Here is a 12,013-nt window from a genome sequence, read left to right on the forward strand (position 1 = left end):
GCATGACAAAATACACTGGATCCAGATAGAATTTGATCTTAAAATACATGGAGCGTTTATGTGTGGGCAGCAATCAGTACTTGAAGGGCTTTCTTTTTTCCAGGCTGTAGTCACTGTTTCTTATCAGTAAAATGGGAAATACTTAAATCGTAAAGCAAAGGGAGAAAAACAGTCCATAAACCCCCCCTAACTATTGTGATATTAACCACAATAAAAAATATTTTTGCAAAGTCATTGTTTTTCTAGTATGTGCCTTTGGAAGGATTCTAATCAACTGGATGGACGGCACACTTTGTAGACAGGAACAGAGAATAAATTGGTGGCACATAGCACCTCCCTTTTCTGCATGTCTAAGTTCTGTTCCGTGTGTTGAATAAATTCTCACTAAGACAATATACTTAGTGTAAGCCAAACTGCGTTTTGCAAGCCTGCCATTATGATATCAAAGTTACTATACGTGTGTGTGTATATATATATATATATATAATTGTATATATAACATTGGCTTTGGAAGTGCTATGAGAAGTGCTTCTTATAGCAGCAAGCCAATAGAAGCGGCAGCTGTACTCTGTGACTAGGACAAGGCCCCTACTAGGCCCAGATATACTGTTGCTAGTGTTGATGGTTATGTGAGAAGTATTCTTCCCCTTTCAACTGAATTAAATGCAAGCAGAATGTTTCAATTTTATATTTATATATCATGAATTTAATAGTACTGAAATTTTCTGTAACCTCGCCATGCAGGTAAAGGATTAAACCTTCAGTATTAAATGCTCATGAATCACTTCAGAAATGAGTTTTGTATGTATCAGCACACTGTTAGTAGTATGTGCACAATGCCCTGTGCATCTTGGATGCTTTAGTAGGGGTACTTTAGTGTTTGTTTCTTTCTCTTTAGTGAAATTGCCCTTGTTTTTAATTCGCCTCACTTGACGCTTGGCTCCATAACCAAATGTATTCAGAAAACCCATCATGTCCTTATTCTTCCTATTTCTCACCTCGCACTGGAGAAAACACAAGAATAAACCCTTACCTACATACAGGCACAAAAGAATCCACACGTCCTTGAAATCCACTAGGTAGAGCATGGTGTTGCAGAGAGGGCAGAATACGGCCTTTCTATCAGCCGAGTTGCACTGCTCTTGTGCTTGCTGCTGCACTGAGCTGTACAAAGGCTTTGTGCACGCAGGGTGTAACAGCTTTGACCTTCTGAGATGCTGAGTTTACTTGTCCTTGTTTCTGTTCAGTGTTACATCAGTATTTTTCTGGCAATATTTTTCTTCATGGAAATCAATATAAAATTTATATTACCTCTGTCTTCCTATTGGTTGAACTTTGTTCCGTGGTCTGTTCTCTAAATGTAAAATCCATAGAACAGAGCAAGAAGAGGGGCAAGGAAAAAGAGCAAAGCCAGGAAATAAAAGGAAGAAAGCTTCCACATTGCATCAGGTCTAAGCTAAAGTCAGCCATCCCAGCTTAGCTTACCATTAAATCTTCCATTGCGCTCCAAGGACAGTGGGAGGAATAAAGGCAGCCCTCAGTGTTAAGGATGTGTTAGGGGACTCCTTGCTGCTCCTGACCACCTGCTGGAGAAGAACTGGGCTCTGCCACGTTAGCAGGACTTCTGCATCCTGCTGTGGGCACTTGGCCCACTGATACGCTCCTGTTGACATCCAAGTCCCTCCGTCAAGACCAAGGAGAAATGTGAAACACCGAGCTGAGGAGTTGATTACTTGTGCTTGCTTTGATGCTGGTTTAGAAACAGGGGGTAGTTACCTACCTACTGTCAACAACTTTCTTGTGTTGGCTCCCTACATTATTGAAGTATTAAAAAAAACAAAAAAAAACAAAAAAAACAAATTGCAGAAAATAGGTGAAACTATAGAGAATATTCACCCTGTCTGATTTTTCTGTGACACAGAGAAACTGCAAAAGCAATAATAGACTCTTAGAGTCTCTTTTGACTTAGAGATATCAAAATACATTGTATATCACTCTTTTCAGGGCTGCTTCTTCCTTTGGAAGAATTGCCACTTTTGCAGTCAAATCCAAGTAACATCTGCTCTATGCAACCAGTCAATATTGTGGAGGAGTTCAAAGAATGAAGATCATTAGTAGTGTCAGCTTTACAACCAGAAGGTAATGGCATTAAAGTGAGCAAGTATAATAACCAACAATACCAAGCTCATTAACCAGTGATTTATCATGATGAAAAGACCTGTTTAACCTTTAGTCTTCACATGCTTTCTTTTTTTAACAAAAAGAGCCATTATTTCTAGTTGTCAAGTGATAATTTGTGGGTTGTTAAAGGGATGTATTAAATTATACTTGAAATGATTATACACAGTTACATAAATATTACATTTCTATTGGGATAAGTTGAAGATGATATTTTTTTCTCTCCCTTTAATTTTGTTCATCCATTTGGAAGATAAAATTAAGGCAGTATATATTACGCCTCTCAGAATATGACTTCTAATCGAGTTATATCAAGTTTGATGTATGAGCCACGTGACGGCATATTCACAGAAGCAGCAAGATCTACATAAAATGTTTTGAGGGCTTCTTATGTTCGTGGAGAAAACTTGTTTTCACCGTGGACTAAATAAGTGCCTGTTGGTAACTGCCTTGGAAAATCATGTTTCTGTCATCCATAAGCTGGGATGGTTTCCTAACTTAATTCACATTTGCTTGGAAAGGAAGCACTGTTGATTCTAAACAGCTTTGCCAGTTGCAGTTTAACCTTGTCTACAGCAAACCTGCCAGTCAGTTTATTCTGACCTACAACATCTGTGCCTTGCCATCTTTGAACCTCTCTGGAAACATAAATTCTAACTTTGTGCCATAAGGTTTTGTGGCTTTTGTGATGTAGGCAGATGTCCATCAAGGATTGGAAAGATTATGAGACTCATTTCAGATGTCATTAGATCATTTGCAGTCTAGTTCATATTCATGTTGCAAGTTGCCAGGAGCTCTGTGGCATCTATGTCTAGTGTCATGCTTGCTCTGTCTAGCTATTCTGTTGTCTGCCTGTTCTTAGTTCTGTAATACAAGGATTAATTTTTATCTGATTGAGTAACTCTTCAAGGAAGTTGTACACAAAGAGATGCTAGAGACTTAAACTAACATGCAAAGGTGGATAAAATAGAGTGATGGTGGACTCTACACCTGTTTTAAACACTCACTTTTTAAACACTGTATATAATGTGCAGTTAAATTTCATACCTGCATTTGAGAGTAACTAGCTAACATTTGGTAAATCAGTAGGAAGGAAATAATCTTATGAAGTGTGGAAATAGAGATATCACATACAGTAGTCAAAAGGAGCAGTCCAGAAGCATGAAGATGTTTCTGGTTTTACATTGGGAAGGCAGTTTGATAACTTACAGATAACGCTCTGTTTGAGAAAGAGTTGTTCTGAAATAGGGGTAAATTCTCTTTGAAAGACTTTGAAACCACTGTAGATGTAGGACACTTCAGTGTCAAACATTTAGCTCTGTTACTGTGGTTGTTTTGGCTGGTACTGAGAAGGTGACTTAGTACACTTCTTAAGTTAAAAAGCTCTAGGCAAGTAGATATCCTGTTTCCCAGCCTCCATACGATATTGGTGTTTCATCTTTGGTGAAGCTTATCCTCACCTCAATAGTGATGGTTTCTAGGACTGGGCAGGCTTCTTGCAGTGCACTACTGTCCACCAATTTTGCTGTAGTCTTAGAATCCTTAGGGTCAGAAGGGACCTCTGAAGGCCATCCATTCCAAAGATATTCTTGGTTATATAGAAACTATTTTAAATCCTTGCTGCATTTGAGGACAAAGTTTGACTGAAAATAAGCTGTAGCAATCCCTTTATATCCAGCACTTTAAGAGAGGATATTTACCCAGGTTTTGGAAGCCCTTTTTTTTCCTCAATAAATCATTGAACAGTGTTTTTTGATAAAGGAAAAATCACATCCTTGACTTCCTTCTGTGCAATGGTGACACTGAGGGCTAAGGAAAGAAGTATTGAAGAGCCTCATGGTTAGGGCACTGGCCTCAGAGAGATGCTTCTGATGCGAGCTTCAAAGGATCGTTGACTCTTTAATGCATAGTGGAATTGCATTAACAGGAGTAATTGCCATATTCTTTTTTAATATATGTTTATTTCAAAGCATGTCATTCTGGCTCTGACTGTTGTGCTTTTACTTTATTACTTTGTAAATCAATAAGAGAAAAAGATAATCCTGAACTGTATTCTCTGTATCAGTCGAACTGAAAAGTCAATTACTCATGTGTTTGAGAGGCTCCTAGCAGAAAAAAAAAGCTTTTAGTAGGGTGAGTATTTAGTCCTTTCCCACCAGTCTTGTGGCAAATGTGAATTCTCCCTCCTTGAGGCAGCAGTCCTTGATTTCTGTGCTTGCCACAGGACTCAGCAGTTTGGGTGATATTTGACTACCATAGGATTAGGGTCTCACCTTTTGTCTTTCCTTTGTGGTCTGACAGTGAGGGGGAGGGTGACAAGAGACCGGCAAGTCTCCAAAGGGAAGAGGACAAGCTTAGTATTATTATTTTTCTCTGTATGGCTATAGGGTTTGAACAATTGGCTGAAGACTTAAATCCAGTAGTGAACATGATCAAATTCTGTCCCTCAGTCTGCAATTTCAGCTGGAACAGAGCTTTCAGTGTGTATTTGCCCAGGCAAAAAAGATGCAGGTGCAAGTGGAGATACTCATGAATTTATAGATTGCCTTTGAAGATGTGGAAAGTGCCCAAATCCTCTGTGAGTTGGTCTAGATAACGGATCCTCACAGGGAGGAGAGCAAAGAAAAAGGAAGGCAAATCAGAAGAATTTGTCGAGTTCAGCTTCTGTTTGCAACTATTTGCAGCACCCTGGCAATGGTGCCAGCTTAGTTTTGCAACTGTAAGGGATATTTGCACTTTCTAGGCTCAGTTTTGTGAGTTCCTCGGTGTTCTGTCTCTTATCAACCATTTTGGGGTGTTATCTCATAGATAACCCACATGTTGGAGTGCTTTCCTAAATCTGCATTGAAATAAGCACCATCGAGCCCTGTGAGGATTTATGATGTATGGGATCAGGAGCAGCACGGTGCCTGCAGGAAGATTACTTGGAATCTGGAATGTGGTTGAATCTTCATCTGGACTTTTCTTCAGGGCTGTCCATACGTTTAGATGGATTTAGCATTTTGCAATGCTAAAAAATTGATATTCTATACTTAGTATACTTAATTTGAAAAAAAAACTTGGTAAATTACAGGAGTTGGTTTTATTAGGTTGCTTTCAGTCTTGCTTGCCCTAGGAAACCAAAATTGTACCGCAAACACACTTCTTCAGGAGTAAAAGCCCCCCAGAAAATTTAAAAGGAGGATATATTTGAAAGATATGTTGTGCAGGGGATTTGAAAGACAGCTTAAAAGCAGCTCAGTAGTACAGACAGAACGGGCTCAGCAGCTTGGCACACCACGTAGTGTATATCTACATACACATTAAAATGCACCCTGTCTCAGAACTGGCTTTCTCCACTCCTACCCCCCCCCCCCCCCCAAGTTCCATGCTGCCTAACAAAAGGTTTTCAACAAAAGGAATTCTTCCTGGTTTGTAAAACGGTTGTGTAAAACTCGGACTGTAAAGGCACAGTTGACTGCTTTAATGTGGAACAGTTGGGAGGGTGGGGAATCGCTGGCAGGTTGGGACAGGACACAGCAATGGTGCCCCTATTCTGTCGAGGGTCTACTTAGTCACACCACCTGCTCCCCCTATTCTTTCAAAGGCAAACCAGTCATGACAGTATGAACAGACGGATGTTTAGCCTCAATACCTTGGACACACGGCACCAGACAGGGCAAGGGGAGTTAAGAAAAGATAAATTAAGTGATCAATAAAGATAAGGGACCTGTTCAGCAGTAAATGGTGGGGACAGAGCAGACAGAACAAGGGGTGAACGTGTGTTAAATAATGCAACTATGTGTGCAGCTAAACTTGTTCCCCAAATAACTTTTTTTTTTGTTGTTTTCCCCCCCAGCATTGGTTAATTATGCTTTAGGTAAATGCAGAGGAGTGCCTGCAGGCGCAGAACTCCCCAGCCTAGGTCTCCTCAGTCAACTGTGCTGCTTGGTGCTTGGCTGGGGAAGGGGAAGAGCAAGGGCTGTGACTGGAGGTGAGTCAGCGACCTCTGCACCTCCTTGCATAGGGGGAAGCAGAGTCAGGGTCATGAAGTTCTGACAGAGACTGACTCTCAGCTGATTGACTGTTAAGTAGTCCCAGCCTGTGGGCCTGTTTTAACAGGCTGTGATCTTTGTCTCAAGGGCATTGCACTTGTTCTGTTCTTCCGCCTTGTGTAGTCAAGGTCTCTGCTTCAGGCTTAGAGCGTTCATTTCAATAGGTGCTGACAAATGGTGTGGTTTTAAGTACCAGGGGTCTATGCCCCAGAAAACGTTCTGGTTGATGTCAATGAAAGAAGCTACCAACTCAAAGGTCCATGAACAGCCTGAAACCTGGCCATGAATTCAGGGCCTTCAGCAGTCATTTAAAAATCTTCATCAAACTGATGTTTTGTCTAGGAAAGTCTGTTTTGTGCAGAAAAGCAGGACATCTGGAGACTAAAAGCAGAGACTGAACGTTCTGTAAGCACTGGAGTGGTACACTGTACCCTGCTAGGGTTGATAACAGGCACCAAATCAAGGTCAAAGTGTTACAAACTTAGTCAGTCATGCCTTGTAAAGAAGTTTCTTGTAAAGAAGTTTCCAGCTATATCTGGGACCTGGCTTATGGCACAGGTGACCTTTGATTCATTTTTGGACCAAATGGAAGGAGCTGATGGTAGGAATCTGTGGCCTTGAGGGGGGTGGTCCCAAGCTCCTGGAGAATTAACTCCAAGCCTCTTAGAAGTGTCCTATCTCAACGAACCTCTTGCTACAAGTTGACCAATGTAGCCACCTTTTCTGCTTGTGTTACCCTAATACGATTAAACACTTTTTAATTTGGCTTAAATGATTGATTGCCAGACCTTATTAGACTCTCCTGATTGCAATTCATGGAGTGCATCTTAGAGGTCTTGTGGCTTCAGTTCCCAGCTTTTGCATATTTTTCTTTGTGTGTTTGTTGTATGATGCTGAAATGGGATAGAGTGCTATAGCAAAGGGTTTTTAAGGTAATGTACACCAAAATATCCTAGGATGTGAACACTGAAATGTAGCAGTATGACAGGGCAATACATTTCTCTGTTAGGAAGTTAGTTATCTTCTTTTTCACTACATTAGAGAAAATGCAGAGATCGTGTGTAGGGACTGTCACTAAATGGGACAGGGAGAAAACAGCTTGAAAGAGAATTGAATTGTCTGCAGTGACTTGGAGATTACTTGAAAGTGAAGCTGAGCCTCAGCTGTTCTCTCTAGTGTCATCCTGAACTGATGCTTTGATTTTCTTCTCAGAGCTGAAATGATTCTTACTGAATGTCCTCTGCAGCTGATCCTGAGCAGCTGTGGGTGCTTGGGCAGTGGGAATGCTTTTCCTGTGGGCAGAAAGGCCAGCACAGCTGCATGGAGACAGCTGTCGGCATCGGGTGGCTCTCAGCACTGGGAAGATGGAGGTTCCTTCCACAAACCTCTCAGCATTTCATGTCCAATGGTATGGCTTTGACCACTTGGCCTGTTCCTGTGAACCACTCATCAAAATAAAATGCGATCCTGTAGGGATGCTAAGCTAGCTCAGATAAGGAATTTTCCTTTGCTCCCAATAGTGCTATCCCTTTCTGGGATAGCGACATCGGATGGTATGGATGCCGGTGCTGTGCAGTGCAGGATCCCTTTATTTTCACTGTCTGCAAGTTTTACTGATCATAAGAATGACAGGGTAAGGATGGAAGATAAGGATAACCTGGACAACGAGCCTTCTGTCTTTTCAGATACGAGCTGTGAGCCACGCTAGGGATTCCTGGGTATGTGCAATAGTGAAGAAAAGCTGGATGAGTGCTTGGAATTTCTCTGATGTCCATGGAAGTTTATAGTTGTTGATGTTGATCCCTTGTCCTTTTCCAGCTAATTTTTCCTTTTCCCTTGATGAGAGAGGAGCTTTCTTCTGCCATGCATTCCTTGCTGCCTAGAGCCGTTGGTCTCAGAAGTGCTTGGGGACCTGCCTAGGCTGGAGCATGTAACGCTACTTCCCCACTTACATTTTTATGTTTTTCTTGGGGAGCGTGGGTGAAAAGGGAGAAGTCATGAAAGCAGAAGGGTGAAGAGTGAAGGATATGACTGGCTTCTCGTGGTGGTGTTGAGCCCTAGTGCTGTGTCACAGCAGTGCTCACAAGTGGAGTGGTGGTGCTGACTGGAAACAGGAAATGAGTTGTCAAAACTGGTGGAAGTTGAACGTGTAAGCAAAGAAATGAATGCAAAGTGTTTCCACTTCTGAAACTGATTTTTGACTTTGTACCTGAAGGTTTTGAAGAGAGGAGAAGTACAGTCCCGTGCCCTCATGTATTTCATTCTGTCATTATTCCCAAGGAACATACTGTCTGGCGAAGCCCAGGATTGGAAGATGTCTGAAGGAAGGCTTCTTTCACACTGTGAGATGAATTAAACAGATAAAAACACAGCAGCTATGCGTGAGTCAGAATCTTCTTTCAGAATTAGACCCTGTTAAGCATAAAAATACAGTGAGTGCAATGAGGAGTGTTGGTTTTTGTTTTTGGTTGTCTTATCAAATCAGCAGAGTTGAGATGTCTGCTTTTGTGCAGAAAAAAAGTGGCAGGAAAATCTTCCGCACTGGAAATGTGCTGACAGTGCTGCAAAGAATGCAGATTGCCTGAGTACTGTTGTTTTTTACTGCTGGGTCACTGGGCTGAGGCCAATGGGATGAAGCTCAAGAAGACCAAGTGCAGGGTCCTGTGCTTTGGTCATGACACTTCTCTGATAGAGTTGCAGGATTGCCCTGGGAGGTGGTGCAGTCACTGTCCCTGGAGGTATTCAAGAACCATGGAGCTGTGGCACTGAGGGATGTGGTTTAGTAGGCAATATTGGTGGTAGGTGGACGGTTGGAGTGGGTGATCTTGGAGGTCTTCTCCAATCTTGGTGATTCTGTGATTCATTAGGACTGATCCTTGATGGCACAGTTTGCTTTCAGCAGTAGGTGCAGGAAGAATGTAACATAACTGCAAACCCACAGACTCCATAAATGAATTCCTGGTTTGGTAATTACCTTGATACATTCTTTGATTAATGATTTGCATCTGTGGGATTATTGTTCATGAGCCCAGCAATAAAGCTGTTTATTTTTATGAGATATTGAATAATTCTAGCACAGAGAATGGCACGGTCCATTAGTGTTGATACATCAGCTAAATGTGCACAAAACACCATCAGATGATTCAAACAAACAACTGGGAGCATTATTATGTGCTCTGGAATTTACCACTGTGCAACAACAGTGTGAATCACTTGTCAGGCTTCTCTTACAGCTTACTGCAGTCATTTTAGAAGACCACAGATCTTTTTCCACATCAGATCAGCTTGGCAGCAAGATGTATCCCATGAACATTGTGTGTGACCCATAATAATAATAAGCTGCTTAGAAATTCATTATGAATGCTTAGCAAAAAGAAAAAAAAGTTTGCTTGAAGAGAAGCAGAAGCAGGAGGAGTGTGGCTCGAGGAGTGAGTTGGTGTGAGAGTTGGAGAGAGCCATGGTTAGTTGCTTTAAGGCTGCAGTGAGATCACAGGTGTCCGTGGTGAGCGCTGCCAGCTTTCTGTGGCTCTGTGTGAGCTCTTTTTTGATGGCTGAGCTTGTTCTCTTGTCCAAATCCAAATTTTCCAGGGGACGTTTTTGCCTAAACTTTAGTTACCTGCTTTGCCTGGAAGTGGACTAGCTGGAACAGAAATTTCATGGCTTGATGCTGCAGGAGCTGAGCCCATGGGACCATGAGATTGGGAGCTATGGAAGTAACATTGACACGTATGAGAGGCTGTGAGACCAGAGTGGAAGCTGAAGGTCACAAACTGGAGGCTGTGGTCCTAGGGGGCGCACAGCACTAGAGGTTTAGAGACTCTTGGACACAAGGCTGTGAAATAGGAGGACAGGGAGGCTATGAAAGCTGAGACCACAAGAGTGGAGTCTGTGGGACCAGACTCCATAGAGGTAAAGAATATATGAATTGAGCTCATGGGATCTGAGGTCATGAGACTGTGCTAGCTGCAGCTGTGTTATAAACCCAATAATCTGAATTAGAAGTGAACTTTGCTTGGAGGAATGAGAGACGTGATGAGAATATCTTCCCATTTGGCTTTTGAAGTTGGGACCTTCCTGGATTTCTCCAGCGGAGATGTGGAGCAGAACACCTAAGGAGCTGCTGAAATGCCTGAATGCCTGCAACTCACCCCAGCACAGCCTCATTTCTATTTGTCTCTAGTTCTGGCTCAACTTGAGTCTCTGGAAACATAATATTTGGACAAATGTACGTTGTCCTTTCAGCTGCAGTTTGGCAACCACTGCTCTTTCATTAATCATCCACACAGTGTGGCAGTGACCTGATTTCTCATAGCTATGGAGTTGGGTATTGTAGGAGGCTGTGTTACCCTGAAGGCAAAACTGAAGCTGTCAGACTTGCCACAGAGGAGCTGGCTGGCAGTGGGTGCCCCGCTGAGAGGAGGAAGGGGTAGGCAGAAAGGAAATGAAGGGCTTCCTCTCTGGGAGAGGCAAACAGTCACTTGCATGACCAGCTGCTACCTTGTGTAGTTTCCTCAAGTTCCCACAAGGTCATAGGCAGCCTGCCTAGTTCCCCTCCATCCAAGGGTGCATGGCAGCAGAAGTGAGAAGCGTAGCAGCAGAGCTGCCATTCCTGTTGGGATTTTAGGGGTTCTAAGTGAGTTAATTGTGCCTGTCCTCATCCCCTTAACGGTGTAGGGAAGGAAGACGCAGAGTTACTGTTCTCACAGCCATGAGCTGCTTCATCAGGGCAGCTCGCAGCCTGCTGAAGGTACTAATGAAGCCCACATAACAGGTACAGGATCAGGGACTAAATGTTGGACTGCCTCTTCTTTAAACATTCAGCTTTGGCAGTAGTAAGGAAGACTGTAGTCTCCTTGCTTTGCAAAGTGCAGGTGAAAGGAAACACATGACCACAGTGTAATAACTCAAAAATTGCAGTTAAAATGCTTTCAATTAAGTTGTTCATAAGTGGTGAGATTGAAATGCTGCTTACTAAATAGGGCCTGTGTCATTCCAGTTCCTTGCTGATAAAACTGTGTGAGGAGGTATTGGTGTAGCACAACAACAAATCACTCAGTATTCTGTAATGCTGCACTGCCGCCCTGCTTTTGGCTGCTCTCAGATCAGTTCGTTGCTAAGGGCCCAATTATTTTCTGTTTTCTCATATCTAAATAAAGGAACTTTTACTTTCTCTCATTTTGTGGTTATCTGCTACTGCTTAGGATAAAAACGCTAACTAAAGAGACTTTGTGCAGGGAAGCTAGATTTTACTGCCAGAATCCTAGAAGGTTTATTTAACAGAATGACAGTGTTAAGAACAATGTATTCTTTAGATGTTCTTTCAGTTATTGTATCTGAGTACTCCCATCTTTCCTGTGCCCTGCACCTTCCCTTACCCAGTGCTTTTTCAAATGTTAAGCTGACTGGATCAGAGGAGAGCAAGCTGTTGATGGAGTGACACGATCATGATGGAAAATATTACCCCCAGCACACGGTGTTTCTGATCAGTGCCCGCTGTGTGCAACTTGTAGCTTTGCATTCTGTTCAGACTGCCTTTGGTGTTGCGCTTTTTGGAGCTGCCCGGTGCATTTTCTCATTGCTGTCGCCGAAGTTGCATTGTTGGCACTCTGGGAGAGAGAGTCTTGCATTTATTCTATCTTGCATCATCAGTCACACAGAGTGATTACTCCAGCTGTACAAATAATGTAGGAAATGGATTTTTTTTGCTTTGGAATTAAGCAAGCCCAGCAAATACTCTCAACAATTGCTTCTTAAGTCAGTGAAATTTAAAGCCATTCAGTTTTCTTGTAAGGAGCTCTCGG

General features: G+C 42.4%; 1 protein-coding gene across 1 annotated transcript in view; it reads right to left on the minus strand.

Annotated features, from left to right (window-relative positions):
• Positions 1 to 6,108, minus strand: part of CSRP3 (cysteine and glycine rich protein 3) — a 362,567-nt gene extending 356,459 nt beyond the window's left edge. Inside the window, exon 1 of the mRNA XM_065755410.1 lies at positions 6,098 to 6,108. The gene's annotated coding sequence lies outside the window, so the exon portion shown is untranslated. The remainder of the gene's footprint in view (positions 1 to 6,097) is intronic.
• Positions 6,109 to 12,013: the final 5,905 nt, after the last annotated feature.

Source organism: Cyrtonyx montezumae, unplaced genomic scaffold (assembly GCF_038088225.1).
Source record: "Cyrtonyx montezumae isolate F1298 unplaced genomic scaffold, pur_monq_1.0 scaffold_10, whole genome shotgun sequence".
In the NCBI taxonomy this organism is placed as follows: Eukaryota; Metazoa; Chordata; class Aves; order Galliformes; family Odontophoridae; genus Cyrtonyx; species Cyrtonyx montezumae.